Source organism: Pleurodeles waltl, chromosome 9 (genome assembly GCF_031143425.1).
Source record: "Pleurodeles waltl isolate 20211129_DDA chromosome 9, aPleWal1.hap1.20221129, whole genome shotgun sequence".
In the NCBI taxonomy this organism is placed as follows: domain Eukaryota; kingdom Metazoa; phylum Chordata; class Amphibia; order Caudata; family Salamandridae; genus Pleurodeles; species Pleurodeles waltl.
The window spans coordinates 465,887,901-465,908,518 of record NC_090448.1 but is presented as its reverse complement, the minus strand read 5'-3'; the positions used below and the strand labels follow the sequence as shown (position 1 = coordinate 465,908,518).

At 44.8% G+C, this 20,618-nt stretch overlaps 1 protein-coding gene across 2 annotated transcripts in view; it reads left to right on the top strand.

The window, feature by feature from the left end:
• The first annotated feature begins 349 nt into the window (after positions 1-349).
• Positions 350-20,618, top strand: part of EXOC3L4 (exocyst complex component 3 like 4) — a 584,807-nt gene continuing 564,538 nt past the window's right edge. For both annotated transcript variants that reach the window (XM_069207295.1, XM_069207294.1), the window contains exon 1: positions 350-658. The gene's annotated coding sequence lies outside the window, so the exon portion shown is untranslated. The remainder of the gene's footprint in view (positions 659-20,618) is intronic.

The following is a 20,618-nucleotide window of genomic DNA, read 5'->3' as shown; positions in this document are numbered from 1 at the left end:
GCAGTCAACATATAAACAGTGCAAAATCTTCAAGGTCAACCACCATTTAAGTGTTAATAAAGTTCATTTCAAGGCTTAATACTCAAACGTTAGATTATAGAGCCCTGCTATATGTTTTTTAACAAGCAAAGAAAGCTTTCATCTGACCCTAATGACTAGTTATTTGTTGTAAGTGGTTCATGTGGGTTTTACCAGGGGAAGTTTTACAAGGAGGCGTGTGTTTACAGTGTTTATCGTGTCCACATTGGTTGTGAAGATTTCCTCTATGGTTTCATGTTACTGTCCTTTGTTCAACACCTTCGCAGGCAGGTGTGACCAGCGAAAGCGAAAGAGAAAGAGAAAGACAACCGCCTTTCAATCGATCGTAAATCAAAGGTGAGAGCAGCTCTGTGCTGGGAATATCATTTCCTTAGAGAGGAGACTGGCTGCCTTCCTTCCACCCTTCGGGATTGTTACTATCGAACCATGCTGATGTAACGCGCCTAGCAGAACCCCCCGCTGTACCGAGGCTCATTCGGAACCAGTTGGACTGTTTTCGAGTCTGGGACATTTAGGGGGCCCTGACAAAAGGGGCTGCTAAAACGGCCAGCTGCCTCTGAAACTGGGACTTTCCAAGCTCCGGCCGGCTGTGTACAGCGCCGCGGACGATTACAGACAGGTACATCGTATTTTGTTCATGTCCCGTCGGAAAGAGGGGTCTGTGAGGGGCTGTCGCTGTATAACGTGATATGTTTGTAGCATTTTCATCAGAGCCAGCGCTGGAATTAGTAAAACATGACTCCCAGAACCAATACATTGGGGGTCAGTGTGAGGCAGCGGACAGGAGGTGGAGTTACGAGGTGTTGAGCCTAAAACCCATTTATTTATTATTGTTATTGTTTTTTTTTTTTTTTAAACTCTACGACAATAAAGTTGGCAACAGACAAACCTGACAGGCAGGTGATCTGGTTTACCTAATTGGTCATAAAGAGGCTGCATTTCAACATATTTTACGAGGTTAAGGCACCTACCGCAGATATTTTTGAGTACCCAGCAAATTTGGGGGGAGGTAGTAAAAATGGCACCATGACTTTGGTGGTTTATGCGCTTGCTGGAGAGATCTGTATTTAGTTTAGTCTCAGTTTTAACTCAAACAATAGCATAGAGCATTGCATTAATGTGCCTTTTGCAAAGCACACAGTGTAACACGCAGATCACAGATTTTTATGTTATGTAGACATATAAGGGGTTACTGTTTTTGACAGAGAAATCCTTTAGTTACTTGCAGTTCATAAGTTGAAATCCTTCTAGTATAGCTCAGCGAGCTATGAGCAAGCATCAAGAAGCAGCTTGCAAACTGCAAGGCATGGGTTTAGAGCTTATTGCTTTCTTTCAGACCCAGTTCTAGAGGGTGGGCCAGGCCCACCCAAGGATTACTCTGGCCTACCCAAGGCCACCAAAACTGAAAAACAAAGGTTTTTCACCTTAATGTTTCAAATGGGCGTGCATCTCCATGGACTCCCCCTTATCGTTTATTTTAATGGTTAGTACCATTGACGTAGGACACTTTCAGGCCATGGGGAGAGGTGTGCAGTCAGCAGAGTTTAGTAGCTGCTACCAGGATGCACAAACCACCAGCACCGATATCCTGAAAATTGAATTACAATTTTCGGCTTAATGCAGTGTATTTGTAAACTTCAATGCTTTGCAAAGTAAAAAGCTGGCAACGTTTTTTAAAAACATGAAAAGCTGTAATCTGGTCCTGGATGGCAGCAGAAACATTTCTGCTGCTGCACATGACCAGGAGGAGCAGGCTGCTGTCAAAGTTCTGCATTTTAAAGGTCTGTCAAGCAGTTTCCCTCCCCTTCCCCAAAGCCAAACCACATCAGAGAAAGCAAAGAATGTAGCTCCTTGAGTGCTGATCCTTGTGTTAAAAATGTAAAAAAAATGGACAGATGACAATACCTAAAATATCAGATCATTAAATACTTTGTTGTTTTTTGGCCAGTACCTATTCATCTTCATGGCCCACCCCTGCTTCTTCACAGCCCTCCCAAACAAAACATTCTAGAGCTGGGCCTGCTTTCTTTCTCAATCTGTCATGACAGTAAAGCTGATAAAAAGGGTTCTTTTTGGTAGCAACAAAGTGTTATTATTTCAGACAACCCCAACTATGTTACATTTAAATCCTGAACTTGTATTCTCACAACAATACACTCTTAATGTATATTACAGAGGTTGATATGTGACTCCTAACACTTTGTCTTATTTAACATATCCTCTCTATCGATGTACACATTTGTATGATATATTGTCTCTCTACAGTGTGTGTATGTGATGGGAAGTGCTTTGACACCCTATTCTGGGAGCACTAGCACTATAAAAAAAATCACAAATAAATTATTAAGTGATTATTTGTGTAATTACTCATGCAGACCAACACATCTGACATTCTTACACTGCATGCATTTCTCTTTTCTGAGGAAAGTAAAAACCTGCCTTCAAATCATAGTTTCTTTTAAGCAATTGTAAAGTGATAAGTTGTGGGCCTTTGTTTTCCTCCATAGAATTGGCAAGTAGGTGTTAGGCACCAAACAGCTCCCAGCAATGGTAATACTCAAACAAAAGGAGGGCTAGTGGCCCTTTAAGTCAGGCCTTTCTTTTGGGCCCAGATGGAAGTGAAGATAAAAATGTCCCTTCTCCACCTGCAGCTTGTGGCTTGACTAAAAAGCAGACAATGTGCAGACATTGCTCAATGTATCCTAGTGTTGGTTAATTACACCAGGTCAAATTCAGTATATTTCATTGGGGTCAGTCCATTTTCCAGATCCGGCTCAATGATATCTGTTTGATCTAGGACCTGGCTGGATCTCTCTCATTTCCTGCACAGATCAGGAGACATGCAAAACTTAAAAGTACATGGCCATCTTTGTAAACAGACTGCACAGTACCTTATGAGCTGTTTAGGGACTACCCTAGGGGTGACTTATATGTGTTAAAAAGGGAGCTTTAGACCTGGTAAAAGTTTTTTTGCTAGATCGAAATGGCAGTTTAAAATTGCACACACAGATTGCAATTGCAGGCCTGACACATGTTTTCAAAGGCAAAGGGCTGCTTAAGTGGGTGGTAGAATAAATGATGCAGGCCCACTAGTTGCATTTATTTTACCAGCCCTGGGTATACGGTATACCACTTTACTATGAAGTTACAAGTAAATTAAATATGCCAATTTGGTGTAAGCCACGGTTACCATGTTTAAAGAAGAGAGCACACACAGATTTACATTTGTTAGCAGTGGTAAAGTGCACAAAGTCCTAAAAGCCAGCAAAAACATGTTCTGAAAACAGAAGGGATGATGGTAAAACGGTTAGGATGACCCTGCAGAGAGGGTTTGTTCCAAAAGGAGTGAACTGCGTGGGTGATGTAGCACTGAATTCTAAGGATCTGGCAGAGTCCACCCCAGAGTGTAGAGGTTTATTTAGAGTCTGTCTGATTGCAGTCATTTTTGAACAAAAGTAGTGGACCAAGTCCACTTGTAGCAAATCCAGCTTTTCTGCATGGTCACATCAGATTTTTGGCCCTTTTCTCAGCTCAGTTTTTTTGACTCTGTGAGGTGCTAATCATTAGAAAAAACCTGTGTTTCCTTTCTAAAACATTATGTACATTGAAACTTACTATTTGTTTTTTAACTTCCTCAACGTCCAATGTAAATGGTGTCTTCAGTGCACATATTTACATTACCTACATAAATTACAAAAATATATCTGTCATGAGCACTACTGTGCTCTGCATGGGCTGCTGTTTAAATTAACTTGTGAAAATGCCTCTGCTGTGTAGGAAAAGCCTTTTCATATATTTATATAAATATTCATAATTCACCCATAAATTGTGCCTTGTACCGGCAAGTGCAGGGCACTCATATATAAAATACGGTACCTTACAGATTAGTTATTTAATGTCCTTGGTTGACTGTTTTATGTGGATTTGAGCAATATATTATTTTACAAGGTGGAATGTGTTTACTGATTTCCTCTGTGGTTTCATGTTACTGTTCTTTCTCCAGTGCTGTGCCCTGGCAGGAATGAGCTATGAAAGTGAAAGAGAAAGACAACAACCTTTCAATAGATCATAAATCACTGTCCCAAACTTCTGGGAGGGGTTGACATGAATCCTGGCCTAGGCCACAGGTCTGAAAGTCCCTCTGGAAGTCACATGGATCCTCCTCAATATCACAGGTGAGGTGAAACTGCTCTGCATTGGCAATATCAGCCTCTCAGAGAGGAGACTGGCTTCCTTGACTCCTTCTGGATGTTACCATTGAACAATGCTGCTCTAACACTTCGAGGCAAACCCCCTGCTGTAACACGACACACTGGTAACTGGTTGTTTTATAACCATGTCTGCAAACTTAGGGGCTATTGACGAAGAAAGCTGCTAAAACTATCACCTGGCTCTGAAACTGGGACTTTCCAAGCACCCACAGTCTGTGTACAGTGCCACAGACAATTACAGACAGTTAATTTTTAATGTGTTCATGGCAATCAGAAAGTGTGGTTTAGGAGAGGCATCACTGTATAGCAGTCAGGGCATCAGGGCATGCAGAAACAACAGCATAAAACATTTTGATCAGGGTTAGTGCTGCAATTGGAAATATATTTAGTATGGGACCCATAAGTTGGGTGTCAAGGACTGGCAGCGTAAATGGGATAAAGTCACGAGTGGCGGAGTTTGACAGTCAACTTTATCCGTTTTTTTAAAGCCCTGCCAAAGAAATTGGCAACAAGGACAAACATAACAGTAAATCTGTTCTGATGTATTAAATTGGTCACAAAGAGGTTGCATTTAAAAATATTTAAATTTGAATATTTTTATTCTTGGCTTGTCTGTGAGCCCAAGAATGACCAATGAGTCCTAACTGCTGACCACTTAGCAGAGATTATCTATGGGCAGTTTGGCAGGAGCAGGTGGCAGATTAACGGATAGCTTTAGCACCATCTCTTTTGACCTGGAGATACCAAGGAGGGTATTCTCAGCAACCTCCTAGACAGTCTCTAGTCACAGTAGGAGAAAAAATTAGTTTAGACCTTGTCTGTTAGGAGAGTGGTCATGAAGCTGAGGATAGGCCTGCCTGGTGTTAGATGGGTCCTGCTATTTTGAAACCGGGGCTCTTAGTTAATCTTACAGTAAGGCAAAGAGGAAGTGCTGCAAAAGGAGTTTGGAGACTGTGCAAAAAGTACTTAGGACTGGGTAGTAGATTTTCTCCAATCATTGCTAGTGCACACAATAAATATGGTACCTCATCCACATCCCCTCAGTACATTCTTGGATCTGGGAAGCCTTCATCTGAATCAGAAGGAAGAGGAACCCAGGTATCAAAGGGCTAGACTCAGGATTTCTGAATCCTGCAGGCGCATAGGGCCTGCAATTTCTCTCCAAGTATCAAGTGATGGGCCTCCTGCTTTGGGACACAAAAAAGCAGACAGACTACTAACACCAAGAGGGTCCAGATGACTGAAAAGGACTAGACCATGCAGGAAACTTATGTAGAGAAAGACCTGATCCTCAGAATCCTGCCCTAAGGGGCTTGTTGCTGCAAGGCTGACAAGAGGAAGCTTTCAAAGCAGTTGGAGACTAAGAGCTGCTTTGGAGTTTGGTGGATGGGTTACTTAGTCACAAATTTGACAGATATCTCATTTACCTAATTACAAGTCCATTATATCCTATGACACTTGTAATAAGGTGGATGGGATATCCATCATGTTTGTGATGGAGGACCCTTCTACCTAACTCTAAATCAGGCCCTAAGTCTGCACTGGTAAAGTAATTTTTAAATTTAAGGGGGGGAGGGGGCGTGGCTTGGCACTAGCCAGGATGGAAGCACATTGAAAGAGCACTACGGCGGCTGCCATAACATCCCCACTATCCGATCCAATCTCCACAACCTGAGGCAATCGGAGGCCCCCACAGTATGCAGTGACTGCAGGTGTAGCTGATCTGCCACTTGAGTGCCTTTGGAAGCTGCAATAAACCTGCTCTACATTACCCGTGGCATACTGGAACTGTTCCTGGTGCTCCTGTGAGACGGTGCGGAGGCGAGGCCCTGCCTGTTACCTCCTGGGGGTAGTGCTCCCTCACAGGGGGTCTACCATGATGAACCCCAAGTGGCATGTCATGCCGCAAGCTAAAAAAATGGACAACTATGTGGTCAAGAGGGAGCAGGCCCAAAACGATGTATGAGGGAGAGAGCCTGTGCCTGCTGCTGAGCCCTCCTTGGGGTCCTTATAGCTGTGATTCAAGATCTTAAGGGCACACTGGAACCTAAGCTAGATACAGTGATTTTTGATGTTGCCCTCCTGCGAGCTGACATTCAGAAAATACGTGAAAAAGTGGCAACAACGGAATCACACATTACTCATCTTCAATCTACCTCCAAAAGACTTGAGTCCCAGGTGCAGTTTGTCACGAAGCAGGCCATGGCTATGGCAGCAAAGCTCGAAGATCAGGAGGGCAGAGCGAGGCACAATAACATCAGGGTGGTGGGGGTTCGGGCAGAGGCCGAGGGCCAGTGCGTGGACTTATTCTTGGAGGATCTTATGGTCCGCACCCTTCACCCCAAGTGGCTGTCAAAGTTCTTTTCATTTGTTGAGAGGAGACATAGAGCACCAATATCTCCTCCTAAACCTAGTGCTCCCCCACAAACTATTACAGCCTGCATTTTTAACTACTGGGACAGAGACGTGATACTCCAAGCAGCCTGCACACATGGAAACCTCAAATATGAAAACACCATCATCTGTTTTTCCCTAGACTTCACCCTACAAGTCCAATGCCAAAGGTGCAGCTTCAAGACAGTGAAGAAAGAACTTAGGGTGCGTGACCTTAAATACATGATACTCCATGCCGCCAAGCTGTGAGTGATTGCAGAAGGTAAGACATGGCATTTTATGTCGCCTGAGGAGACCTGAAAGTGGCTGGAGGACTTGTGTACAACTAGACGGCGGAATGGCCGGGGGGGGCAAGAATGAACAATGGGATGGACACTTGGATAAAGATGCTGATGATCCTCCAGACCCAAGGGCTACAGAGCGAGCTCCAAAAGATGTATGAACACTAGATCATTGCCTAAAGCCAACTAACCTCCAAACATAAGCAAAGTTGGAGGTTGAAGGGGCTCTTCTTGAGCTAGGGGGAACTGTAAACAATGGGCTCGGAGTCACACATTTCAAAATATGGGCTCAAGTGGGGCCCTGCTTCTGATGAGGAAGGGCGAACTACTTTGAAGCTGGAATGATGCCTTTGGATATGTACATAAGATTGTTTTGGACAAAGGGGTGCAATACTATGGTTTTATTTAGAATCCGTTGGTCATATATGGTGGAACCTTCCAACCAGTAGCGTCTCGCGGGCCACGGAAGGGGTGGGGCGGGGAGGAGGCACGGCGGGGCATCTAAAATTAAATTACATTTTTTTAAAAAAACAGCACTTACCTTTTTTGACGCGGTCCCGCGCATCGCCGCTCCGCATCTCTTCCTTTCTGGCTGCACAGGAACAGCCTTCTAGCCTGCCCTGCGGCCAATCCTGGTGCTGCCCAAAGTAGCATCAGGATTGGCTGGGAGTGCCCTGGTTGGGCCCTCCCAGGCAGACTGGGAGCTTGTGCAGACTCTTTCCAGCCTGGCAACACAGTGGCCGGGCTGGAGACATCCTACTGCGCATGTGTGTTTGGCCAGCCCGAGACGGCCAGCCAAAGATACATGTGCTCTGAGGAGGAGTGCTGAGCACTCCCCATAGTGCATGTCACCCCCGTGGCCGCCCCCTTTTAAACAAAACGCTAATAAACTATTGTTTTGTTAAAAGGGTTTGCAGCTGCCGCTGTTGGCAGGGGGGTGACGCTTCTCCTTCCATACGGAGGAGCCGCCACTGCTGGCAACCGTCTGTTTGTTTGTTCCTTGCATGACACCGTTTGGGTGACAGGCACTCTGCAGGTCAGGGTGGTGGGTGGTTTGGATCCTGCATAGAAAAGTAGCAGGGTGAGGGGAGTATCTTAGTTAGGAGTTTATGCTTTCTGATGTTAAAGTTGATCTATGTTTTCAACATGCTCAGTTGCAGTACAGCCAAATGGAATTGTCGCTTGGGGGAGTGGGCATGGGAGGAGGAGGGCATGGACACACAAGGGACACATCAGAGGACAAGCAGGTATTTCATATAACACCATATGGGACCACTATAGCATAATACCTTAACCTCTTAGCTGCTGGGCCTTTCCCCCCCCCCAGTGCTGAGCCCTTTTTTGGCTATTTGGGGTAGTTCGCGCTTAGGCCTTCATAACTTTTTGTCCACATAAGCTATCCATGCCAAATTTGCGTCCTTTTTTTCCAACATCCTAGGGATTCTAAAGGTACCCAGAGTTTCTGGGTTCCCCGGAGGAGACCAAGAAATTAGCCAAAATACACATAAAATGTTCTTTTTTTGTAAAAAATGGGCAAAAAGGGCTGCCGAAGAAGGCTTGTGGTTTTTCCCTGAAAATGGCATCAACAAAAGGTTTGTGGTGCTAAAATCACCATCTTCCCAGCTTTCAGGAACAGACAGCCTTGAATCAGAAAACCAAATTTTTAAACACAATTTTGGCATTTTACTGGGACATACCCCATTTTTACTATTTTTGGTGCTTTCAGCCTCCTTCCAGGTAGTGACAGGAATGGGTGTGAAACCAATACTGGATCCCGGAAAGCTAAGCATTTCTGAAAAGTAGACAAAATTCTGAATTCAGCAAGGAGTCATTTGTGCAGATCTTACAAGGTTTTCCTACAGAAAATAACAGCTGAAAAAATAAATATTGAAATTGAGCTGAAAAAAACAGCCATTTTTCTCCACGTTTTACTCTGTAACTTTTTCCTGCAATGTCAGATTTTTTAAAGCAATATACCGTTACATGTGCTGGACTCTTCTGGTTGCAGGGATATATATGGCATGTAGGTTCATCAAGATCCCTAGGTACCCAGAGCCAATAAATGAGCTGCACCTTGCAATGGGTTTTTATTCTATGCCGGGTATACATCAATTCATTTGCTGAAATATAAAGAGTGAAAAATAGGTACCAAGAAAACCTTTGTATTTCCAAAATGGGCATAGGATAAGGTATTGAGCATCAGTGGTTATTTGCCCATCTCTGAATGTGCCCATACTAGCATGTGAATTACAGGCCATTTCTCAAATAGACGTCTTTTTTACACACTGTCTTACATTTGGAAGGAAAAAATGTAGAGAAAGACAAGGGGCAATAACACTTGTTGTGCTATTCTGTGTTCCCCCAAGTCTCCCGATAAAAATGGTACCTCACTTGTGTGGGTAGGCCTAATGCACGTGACAGGAAAGGCAACATGGACACATCACATTTTTACATTGAAATCTGACTTATTTTTTGCAAAGTGCCTAGCTGTAGATTTTGGCCTCTAGCTCAGCCGGCACCTAGGGAAACCTACAAACCCTGCACATTTTTGAAAACTAGACACCCAGGGGAATCCAGGATGGGCTGACTTGTGGGGCTCTGATCAGTTTCTGTTACCCAGAATCCTTTGCAAACCTCAAAATGTGGCCAAAAAACACTTTTTCCTCACATTTCGGTGACAGAAAGTTCTGGAATCTGAGAGGAGCCACAAATTTCCTTCCACCCAGAGTTCCCCAAGTCTCCCGATAAAAATGATACCTCACTTGTGGGGGTAGGCCTAGTGCCTGCGACAGGAATAGATCGCACAATGGTCAATGTTGGTACTTACATGAGGCAACTGTTGACCCTGGGGTGATCCATTCCTTACGCAGGCCCTAGGTATAGCCACTCAAGTGGGGTAGTGTTTTTATCAGGACAGGTGAGGAATCACTGGGTGTTAGGAATTTCGTGGATCTCAGCATATTCCTGTAGTTTGTGTGACAGAAATGCAAGAAAAATAGAGTTTTTATTCAGCATTTCAGCTTTGCAGGGTATTCTGGGTAAGAAAACTATGGGGAATCCACACAAGTCACACCTATGTGGACTCCCCCGGATGTCTAGTTTCCAGAAATGTTTGGGTTTAGTATGTTTCCCTATATAGCCGCCGAACCCAGGATCAAAAACACAGGTGCCTGCCTTACAAAACCAGTTTCTTTTGTGATAGATAATTTTGATGTCTCCACAATACAATTTGGGCAGTGGAATTCGGGGTTGAACCTAATTGGGGAGCTCCCAAGAGAGCACTCTTTCTGTGCTTGCCCCCGCATTCACCTGCTCTCTGGGTTGGGCTAACCCACTATTGCTCTGTTGCACAGACTGTGCTTGCGAAGGGACAACAGGACTGCCCTCATCACCTCCCTCACAATTTACTGGAAGGATTTATCCAATGGGACTCCTCCAACTAAAAAAAAAATCCCAGAGTCTGCGCCATTGTCCTATCCCTCAGATGCTGTCTCAGTATCTGCTGTCTCAGTCTCTGATCCTATGTCAGAGCTGTCCTCTATAACCAGAGTGACGTCAGCAGCAGTCATTCATCAAGATGCCATCTCTGCTATTGGCTAAACTGTTGCTCTAAAACCCTAGCCTACATAGACAGTCACAAAATTGCTGGTGTGTGTGTGTGATACGTGCAAAAGTAGAGGCCACCTTACCTGCGCTTCTTCCCTCAATCATCACGTTCTTTCAAGAAACTCAAACACCTTGTCACATACCATTCGTCATAGTCTTCAGCACCTCCTGCGCCCAGTCCAACAATCATTATTGGTGCTCCCACTCCCATGTCCTCCTCCTCGGATTCCCTCATTACCACCCAGCAAATGTGCTCTTCATCTCTCCATTGCCACCCCCACCCCGCACATACATTTCATTTGTATTATAGCGCAGGTAGTGGCTGACTTTACGAACGTACTCAGCTATTTACTTAAAATACAGATTTGCTCTTTGCAGTAGTCATATAAACCTTCTGCGCTTCTTTATGGCACTAAAACTGCCACTAGACAAAAGTCTGATACTTTTGTAGCAGAAACATAATCACAAGACTTGCTTGACTTCTTTATATATATATATACATATATATGATATATATATATATAAAGATCACTTTTATACGTGGGTCTGGTTTTCCTGGGGGCCGATTGCAGCCCCAGGGAAACCACACATGCACTGACAAAAGTGATGTATATATATATACATGGATCTATCTATAGATCTATATATATATATATATATATATAGGTCTATCTATACATATATCCTTGTAGATAGACATATCTATCCACATGGATTGATATATCTATCTATCTATCTATCTATCTATCTATCTATCTATCTATCTATCTATCTATCTATCTATCTATCTATCTATATATATATATATACATATATATATATATATATATGTATATATATATATATATATCTGTATTTTTTTTAGGTAGTTGTAGGGTTTCCCTTGGGCCAAAATGGCCCCCAGGGAAACCCTACAACTCCTAAAAAAAATTGCCCCCACAGGGGGTCGCCCTGCCTACGGGGCGACCCCCTGTCAATTTTGTTTAAAAAAAAATGTTTTTGTTAAATTAGCCCCCTGGGGGTGGCTCAATCGCGCCCCCCCAGGGGTCTCAACATCAACAATAAAAAATATGGCCCCCCTGTCAGTGTCCTTATTTTTAGTATATATATATTTTTTTAAATAGCCCCTGGGGTGGCGCGATCGCTCACGATCGCGCCCCCCAGGGGGCCCCAACATTAAATATTTCAAATATGGCCCATTTTCCTAGGTGGGCCGACCCCCCCTAGTGAAATTGCTGGCTTCTAGTGGTGTTTCCTGGCCCCGATCGCAGCTGTGCTGCGATCGGGGACAAGGAAATGCGTTCAGGAAGGCCTCGTATGAAAGGGGAGAGTCCCCCCTTTCATACGAGGCCTTCCCGAACGTGGGGAAGGCCGCTTGGGGCCGTTTTCCCCATCGGAGCAGGAAGCGGCCCTTCAGCCGCTTCCTGCTCCATTGGGGAAAACAACAGTGTGACGTCAGCGCGCAATGTCACAAAGGGGCGGGTGGGGGGCGGGGGGAGACACGGAAGCTCTTCCATGTCTCCCGGGGATAAAAAAAAAAGAAGAAATTTTCAAACTGCCTCCCCTGTGTCGGCCACTGGTCGTGACCCGCACCAGGGAGGTAGTGCGGGCGTCGGCCAGTGGCCGATGCCCACACTTAAGGGGTTTAAAAATCTGGACTTTGAATGTCAATGGTCTTAGAAGTAAGATTAAGTGGACCATAGTGCTCCAATATATTCACAGACACCTCCCAGATCTAATCCTTCTATAGGAAACTCATCTGAAAGGGAATCATTATAAGGCTTTGGACTTTGGCTTAGGCTACACTACTGGCACGTACTGGGTCCTCGACTGACTCCAAAGGAGATGGTATTCTGTGCAAGAAATCTGGGTCCTTTATCCCTGAACAGTTAAGGGTGGATCCCCTTAGTTTGGTAGATATGTAGCGCTGACACGGAGACAGGAAGGACTCACCCTAAATGTCTGTTTTCTTTTCATACCCCTCCAGGATGCACACACAGACAGGTATGTCATTGGGTACTGTGCTCCTTCAACTGCAGCCTGAGATGTTGATTCTGGGGGGGGTAGATATGAATGATGTGATAGACAATCTAGGACAGTGACAATGAGGGTACTGGTCCATTGCAAGACTTTATCACAGCTATGGGACCGATGGACATTTGACAGGCACACAATCCAACTGTGCAACAGGACACACATCTATCTGCATCACACAGTGGTCTAACATGGATGGACTACCTCCTTACCCAAACAATGCATGTTGCCCACTTTGGGCTACAACACTTAAAGCGCAGGGGTTATCTGATCATTCACCTGTGGAGGTGGTGCTCAGTGGTCCTAGTAGAAACTACGAATTACCCCTTAGATTTGATCCCTGGTACCTTAAGGACAAGACATTTTTAATGAGTGGCTCAATATTTTCAGGATAACAAGGAACTGGTGGTCTTGGCCTGTGTGCAATGGGAGTCCTTTAAGGCAGTCCTATGTGGCAGGGCAGGCCCTAATTGAGGGCTTGATAAAGGAGTAAAAGCTGAAATGTGAGGCTCTGGAGCATGACTGTGCCTCTTTAGAGACCTGTCTTGTATTGGGAGTATCTGCCTCTCCCCCTCTATATCTGCAACTGAGTCTGAAACAGCATATTTTGAGGGGATTGGCTGAGGATAAAGCCCCTGCTCACGTGCTGGCAACTATATAACAATGGGGGCAAAGTTTTTAAGCTGCTTGCATGGTTAGAGCGGCATGATGAGGGTCGCAGTTGAGTCCTTGAGATCGTTGACCACGAGGGGACACTGCAGACATCAGGTGAAAATATAGCTGAGACTTTTGCTCCGTATTACGAGGCTCTATATACCTCCTCATCTGCTATGAGGAGCAAGGACAGCACTGACATCTTGAGAGACTTACCCTCCTGATGCTCGCAGGGGAGGACCGAATCACACTGGGTCAGGACCTGATGGTTGAAGAAATAACCAGGGCAATACGGGCCCTTCAGTCTGGCAAGGCAGCCGGTCCAAACAGTCTGCCAGTCGAATTGTATAAATGTATGAAGGACAAAATTGGGGAGCACCTTTTTCAGATGCTCCTGACAGACAGAGAAGAGAGGAGCATCCCCGAAGACCTAAACTGCTACAGTAGTTGTTATCCCTAAGAAGGGTAGGCCAACAAATGAGTGTCGGTCATAAGGACCCATCTCCCTGCTTACTTTTGAATTGAAGGTCCTAGCAAAGGCCTTGGTGACTAGATTAGGGGCAGTGATCTCCGCGGCGTCCTCCCAGACTAATCCGGATTTAGGCCACTCAGAGGGATGCAACTAAACCTCCGTCATCTATAAGGTATATTGCAGGTAACTGAAGACTCCTTCCCTGAACAGGCCGCACTGCTGTCACTGGACTCAAAGATGGCATTTGACAGTGTTAAATGGACCTATCTATTTGCTGCACTGGAAAAGCTGGGCTTTAGTCCCCATTTTCTTGGCTGGGTCAGACTACTTTATAAGGATCCACTGGCGCAGGTGTGAGTTAACAATACAATATCACAGGTCTTTGCTCTTCAGAAGGGAACGAGACAAGGATGTCCACTATCCCTTTTGATCTTTGCACTAGCACTTGAACACCTGGCTGCCTGTGTCTGGCCAGAACCCCTCATATCGGGTATTCCAGTAGGTCAAGAGAGGGACAAAATGATCTCCCTCTCCATGCACTATGCTCTGCTGTACGTGACGCTGCCACAGCTCTCAATTGATAAAATCATGCAAATCTTCAAAATATTTGGAGATCACTCTGGCTATCGCATTAATTGGCAGAAGTCCCTCATATTCCCACTAGTGAGAGGGAGTGTACAGCTACAACCAAGGTGTACGGCCCCAGTAGTGCTAAATAGCTTCAACTAGTTTGTGCATCTACGTTACGAGAGAACCCAGAGATTTTTTAGACAGGAACTTAGGGCCAGATGTAGCAAAGAGATAGCGCCTCGCAAATAGGGAAAATCGCCATTTGCGAGGCGCAAATGCCTCTTTGCTATGCAGAAATGCATTTTGCGAGTCGCATCCGACTCGCAAAATGAATTTCCGACTCGCAAATGGGAAGGGGTGTTCCCTTCCTATTTGCTACTCGCAATGCGATTCAATTCCATTTGTGGCTGCGAAAGCGGTCGCAAATGGAATCGCAGTTACCATCCACTTCAAGTGGATGGTAACCCAGTCGCAAACGGGAAGGGGTTCCCATGGGACCCCTTTGTGACTGGAATAGAAAATCTTTTTTCAGAGCAGGCAGTGGACCAATGGACCACTACCTGCCCTGAAAAAACCTGAAACTAAAGGTTTCGGGTTTTTTTTCAAAGTGCAGCTCGTTTTCCTTTAAGGAAAACGGGCTGCACTTAAAAAAAAAAACTGCTTTATTAAAAAGCAGTCACGGACATGGTGGTCTGCTGTCTCCAGCAGGCCACCATCCCTGTGAGTGCCCCTACTCGCAATAGGGTCGCAAACTGCGACCCACCTCATTAATATTAATGAAGTGGGTCTTTGCGACCCCATTGCGAGTTGCAGAAGGTGTCTGAGACACCTTTCTGCATTCCAAATTGCGACTTGCAATTTGCGAGTCGCAGGGACTCGCAAATTGCAAGTTGCAATTTGGATTTTTGGTACATCTGGCCCTTACTCCCAAAACTATAAAGAGTTTGTCAGGATGCCCCTCATTGTCGGGCACTGCTGGTCTCCTAATGGGACGCTCTGTCATTTACAAAATGATGACCCTCTCACGACTCTTGTATACTTTACAAAATATACCCTATAGAATCCCATCAGACGTTTTCCAAAAACTAAACCAGGAACTACGCCAACCTCTCTGGGAGAGGGGTACCTCATCCATAGCTCTGTGTAAATTGCAGAGGGGAGTATACAAGGGAGGATTAGCTGTCCCGAATATACTGAAGTATTACTGGGCTGCCCAAATGGTAGCGGTCAATGACTGAGTATTTACTGATCGGACAGAACCCATTTACTGCGTAGGTAGAATGGCCATAGGCACTTGAGGCTACCTGCCTGTCCTTAACCAGAAAAAGCTAGAATGTGCTTTACCCTCATACACCCAGTCAGTGGTGAGGGCATGGAGAGAAGTCATTAAATACTTGTGCTGGGAGGGCAAACTGACAGAATTTGCCCAGCTATAGGATTGCAACATGCTGGGTGAAGAAGGTGGCCTTAGAGGTTTTACAAAATGGCCATGGATCATTCTCTAAGACTTGGGAAATATATGGAGGGCCAGGCATTTATAACATTTGCAACTTTACAAAGGGACTTTGAAATGGGAGCTCCAGAGTGGTTCCGCCATTTGCAGCTGGGGCATGCATTGCAATGCCATATATTGGAGGGAGAACAGTTTCCTTCAGCTGCCCCATTGGAAGACCGCTTATTATCAGATCCTCTGACAGACAAAGCCATTTCTATTATCTACAGGAAGCTGATGTTTAATTCCCCAGATCCGCTAGTAACCCTGAGGGTAGCATGGAAAAAGGACTTAGGAGCACTTGAGGATAAGGAATGGTGTGAGGCAATACAGTTGCAATACCAACTCACTTTAGACTAGTTCAACTAAAGATCCTACACATGACATACCGGCCCAGATGTACAACCACAAGTTTTGCAACTCACGTTTTGCAACTCATTTGCAAGTCGCAAAACCAAATGCACAACAGTGTAACTCTCACTTTTTGTGATTGCCAATGTTTTGCACATGACCTACCTCACTATTGTTCATAAGGTAGGTCTCAATTTGCGACCCCATTGGGAATGGCTGCACTCACAAGGATGGTGGCCTGCTGGGGACAGCAGACCACCATGTCTGTGACTGATTTTTAAATAAAGCAGCTTTATTTTAAAATGCAGCCTGTTTTCCTTAAAGGAAAACGGGATGCATTTCAAACAAAAAAATGAAAAGTTTTCATTTTTTCAAAGTAGGCAGTGGTCCTTGGGTCCACCACCTGATCTGAAAAAATATTTTCGCATCCATTCACAAAGGGGAAGGCATCCCATGGGAACCCCTTCCAGTTTGCGAATGGTTTGCCAACAATTCGAAATAGTTGTAACTGCGATTGTTTTGTGACCACAATTGAGGTCACAAAACAATCATACAGCCCCGTGACTCACAATTAGAGAGGGACTCCCTTGGCACGCCACTTCCTAATTGTGAGTCCCAGACCCTATTTTGCGAGTAAGTATTTGCATGCCAGCTCGCAAAATAGGGGTTGTCCATTCGGAAAGGCCATTATGTGGTCGCAAAAGCCAAAGTTCGCCTTTTGCGGCTGCATAATTGTGTTGTACATCGGGCCCGCTATTCCTGAACAACCCTACACCGAATGGGGAGAGCAACCACCACTCTATATCTAAGGCAGTGCAGGCAGAAGGGATCTTTTTTGCATGTACTGTAGGGGTGCCACAAAATCCAAAACTTCTAGTAGAGGGTGACACGCATCATGGCCCAGGTCAAGGTGTGGAAGTCCCTCTGGAGGCCACATGGGTCTCCTCAATATTACAGGTAAGGTAAAGTGGCCCAGGTGCCAAAGGATCTGGCTGGTGCTAGCAGCGGCAGTGGCAAAACGTAACACTGTGCGGGCCCCACTCCCCCATGCGTAAATGATTGGGAGGCGGGTCATGATTGATGCCAAAGGGCTGAACACGCAGTATACCTCAGCAGGAGCTGTCCACACAAATATGAAAAGGTCTAGGCTGGTTCGAGCAACCACTGGGGCATGTGATCAATAAGAAGTCTGGGGTAGTGTAACTATATTTTTCATGTATACCTTGGCCTTCTAGGAGAAATTGAGAGATAAAAGTCTACACGCGCTATGCCTTGACGACTGTTGTTTTCTATGCCATATCATGTTCAATATCTTGTACTGTTTGTTGCTGTATTACTGTTAATTGAGCAACTTTTTAATAAAAAGAGTTTTAAAAAAAAATAATGAAAAAGTTATAAAAATATGTTGAAGTCGAATAATAAATATATTTTATTTGAGATCATTTGTTTAACATTAAATTACATTTATTTATATCTGTAAATATGTTAAATAATATAATGTGATATAATATTGTTTTTTGTTGGGTTTTATTTTAAGTACCTACCTCCATTATTTGTATGGGAGGGCTTTGCAGTTGAGGAACCAGGAAAGATTAGACCCCCACCCGGGGTCTCCTTCCCAGCGGTGGAGGGACACACTTGTCCTCAGGGTCTGTTTAGCAGAGAGTACACAAATCAGACGGAGTCACCAACTGGAGGAATAAAGAGACGTTTATTATATTTGTTATAGCTCGAGCTAATACAGAGTCCCAGGACAGTCAAGTGACCATCCTACGGAGGCTGCCCCTTCACTCTGGGGCACCCAACCTTATATACACACAAAACTGCTTAGTCAGAGGACCACTCCACCCCTAGCGTATTCAAGGTCCTCTGCGGCCTTCAGAATATTTCAGGGATACACGTGTGGTGGGAGAAGGTACAGATGCAGCTGGCAGGAGGTGGCAACTACCTGTACGAACCTGTTCTGGCAGTTACTGATTAAGCACAAAAATTCTCGGAACTACAGTTAGAACAAGTAAATTACAGCGATAAGCAGATTGCAGCCCAAGGCTGCGAGCACAAGGTTAATCATAAAAGTTCAGGAGGTTTGTCGAGCACATGGCAACATAATAAAGATAAACAGATGCCTAGCAGCTATGGTGTATGATTAAGTTTATGTACATTTTCTCAATCCCTCCTTTTGCCATTGTGAGGCAAGTTTGAACTTCATTCAGGGTCTATGTTAATGGACATAAGGTCTTTTATCTCCTGCTCAAGGGACAGCATAGCCGTGTGTTGAAGAGGGCGAACAGGCCAGGGGGCAAGGGATACCATACAGCAACCGCACAAAGCAGGTAGGCACTGTACACAAAGACAACAGGTGATGAATACAGCAGCACGCACAAAAAGGAATATTAGTATCTTCCAGCCCCATTGGGAAATCAAGCCCCAAAACCAGTCGGTCAAGGACCATGTTCCTTCGTCTTGGTGTATTGTGGAAGCTATTGTATGCAACCTTTGAATAGCTTTATACACTGAAGGGGCATTGTCCGGTATATAAACGCAGCAGCTCGATCCCATCAAAGTACAAACTCAACCACGGTCCGCCAAGATGATGTCAAGAACCATTCTGTTTTGAAGAGTAACAAGGCGGTCAGCAGCGAGCTCTGCAGTGACGTTACTCAGAGCTCCTGCTGTTTCATTCATTGTTGCTTCCACGACTCGTGTGAGATGTCTGATATCCCTACTGTTCATCATAGGGCCCCAAAATGGAAGGACTCCTTTAAAGTAGTCCAATGCTTCTTGTGCTGAGGTATCTTCTGCCGATATTACCCCTCTCCGAGTCCTGTGGTGTTGAGGGCCAGCTGTGTAAGTTGGTGGTAGAAACCAAGCAATGTAACACGTGCCGGTCCAGGTGGGTACCAAGGAGGTGTAGGCATTATTACCACAAACAAAATACGAGTTTCGTGATGGTATCATGATAGGCCAATTAGTTCCATTCAATATTACTGTAGCATTACAGTTACTGGCACCTACACTTCTATTACCACTTTTCTGAAAACAAAGTGGAGCTTTGACCTGTGTTACAAAAAATCTTCGGCCAATCCGGGGTGTGGTATTAAAGGATAAAAAATATATGTCAGTAGACCTATTTCGTCGGTCAGCATATTCTGACTTTTCTTCCTTTGTTCCATAGACTCTGGGCCAGCATAACCGGTATAGGTCGGTGACCAATAGTCCAGAATTAGTAGCATTCATTGAGGTAGCCCAAATGGCTGATAATTCATCCCAGGCGCTGCAGGAGCCATCGAAAGAAAAAGGGAATGAAATATATGGCAACCCTTTTTGCACAGAACTTGGTAGCAAGCCACATATCCAACAATTTGTTCTATTTACAGCCAGCTGATGTTGATGTAACATAGATATGAAGGTATTCTTTTCATATTCCTTGCGTCGTCCTTCCTCATGGGGTGGTAAGGAAACATGGCTGTGTTCTGAAGGCGGTGGCGTAGTTGGTGAGACCTCTGAGTTAGAATCATGTATTACCCACCAAATGCAAGACAGGAGTACCAGAAATAGTACTGTTATGGTGAGACAAGCGATACGTGGGCCTAATAGTCTTTTTAAATTACTTATTTTCTTCTTTTTCCTCTTGTCTTCTTGTATAACACCCATTTCTCTTTATTGCTTGTCCCACTAGCAGTTCAGTCCAACCTAGGTGCTGCCCATGACTGGTGGTTGCTTCACTGTGGGGTGATTCCAGCAGTCCTATTGACACACTCTGGTCCGCCCCGACAGACAAAATCACGGCTCTGCAGCTATCGTCAGACTTAGTATGACTTAGTAGACTTAGTTTTTGACTGTGGTACGGTATGGTCAGGAAACAATTGTTCAGTGTGACCAAAATCTGAGGGAACCTCCTGCAGCGCACTGTCGTTCTGTTCTTTATCACTCTGCGTAGTGTTGCTGAAACTGTCCTTACTCGTCAGGTGGTCACCACTTTTTATTTCATCAGAGGGTACGAACAGGGGTACTTTCTTACAGTGGGATGCATGTATCCAATTCTTAGCTCCCTCGACTTTAACTGCTGTTCGAGTAGCAAGGAGGACCTGTTGCGTGGTAGTTCCACGTGCCCCCCAGTTAAGCATGGTCGCACCTCCGTACTTTTGACCATACTTCCTGCGGGACTACTGCTGCCATTAACATGTCAATATCGGACAACTTCATATTACAGGATTCAAGAATTTGTTGCAATTCTTTATAATATCCCGCAGGATTCTTACAGGGGTCAGGTAAGGCGGCTTTTAGGGTATATGTTTCAGATCTTTTCCATGGGGTGTGTACCCACATTTGTTGAAAATGCCCTGCTGTAATAACTTTTCCAGCGCCATCCATCACCGGCTCTCGCCAAACCGGCAGAACCTCTCACATGGGAAACATGGATGCCTTTACAGAAGGACTACACATCCACAGACGGTCCCTATATGCGAGGATAGTAACAAAATAATCATGTAGACCAGAACCAAAAGGCAGTC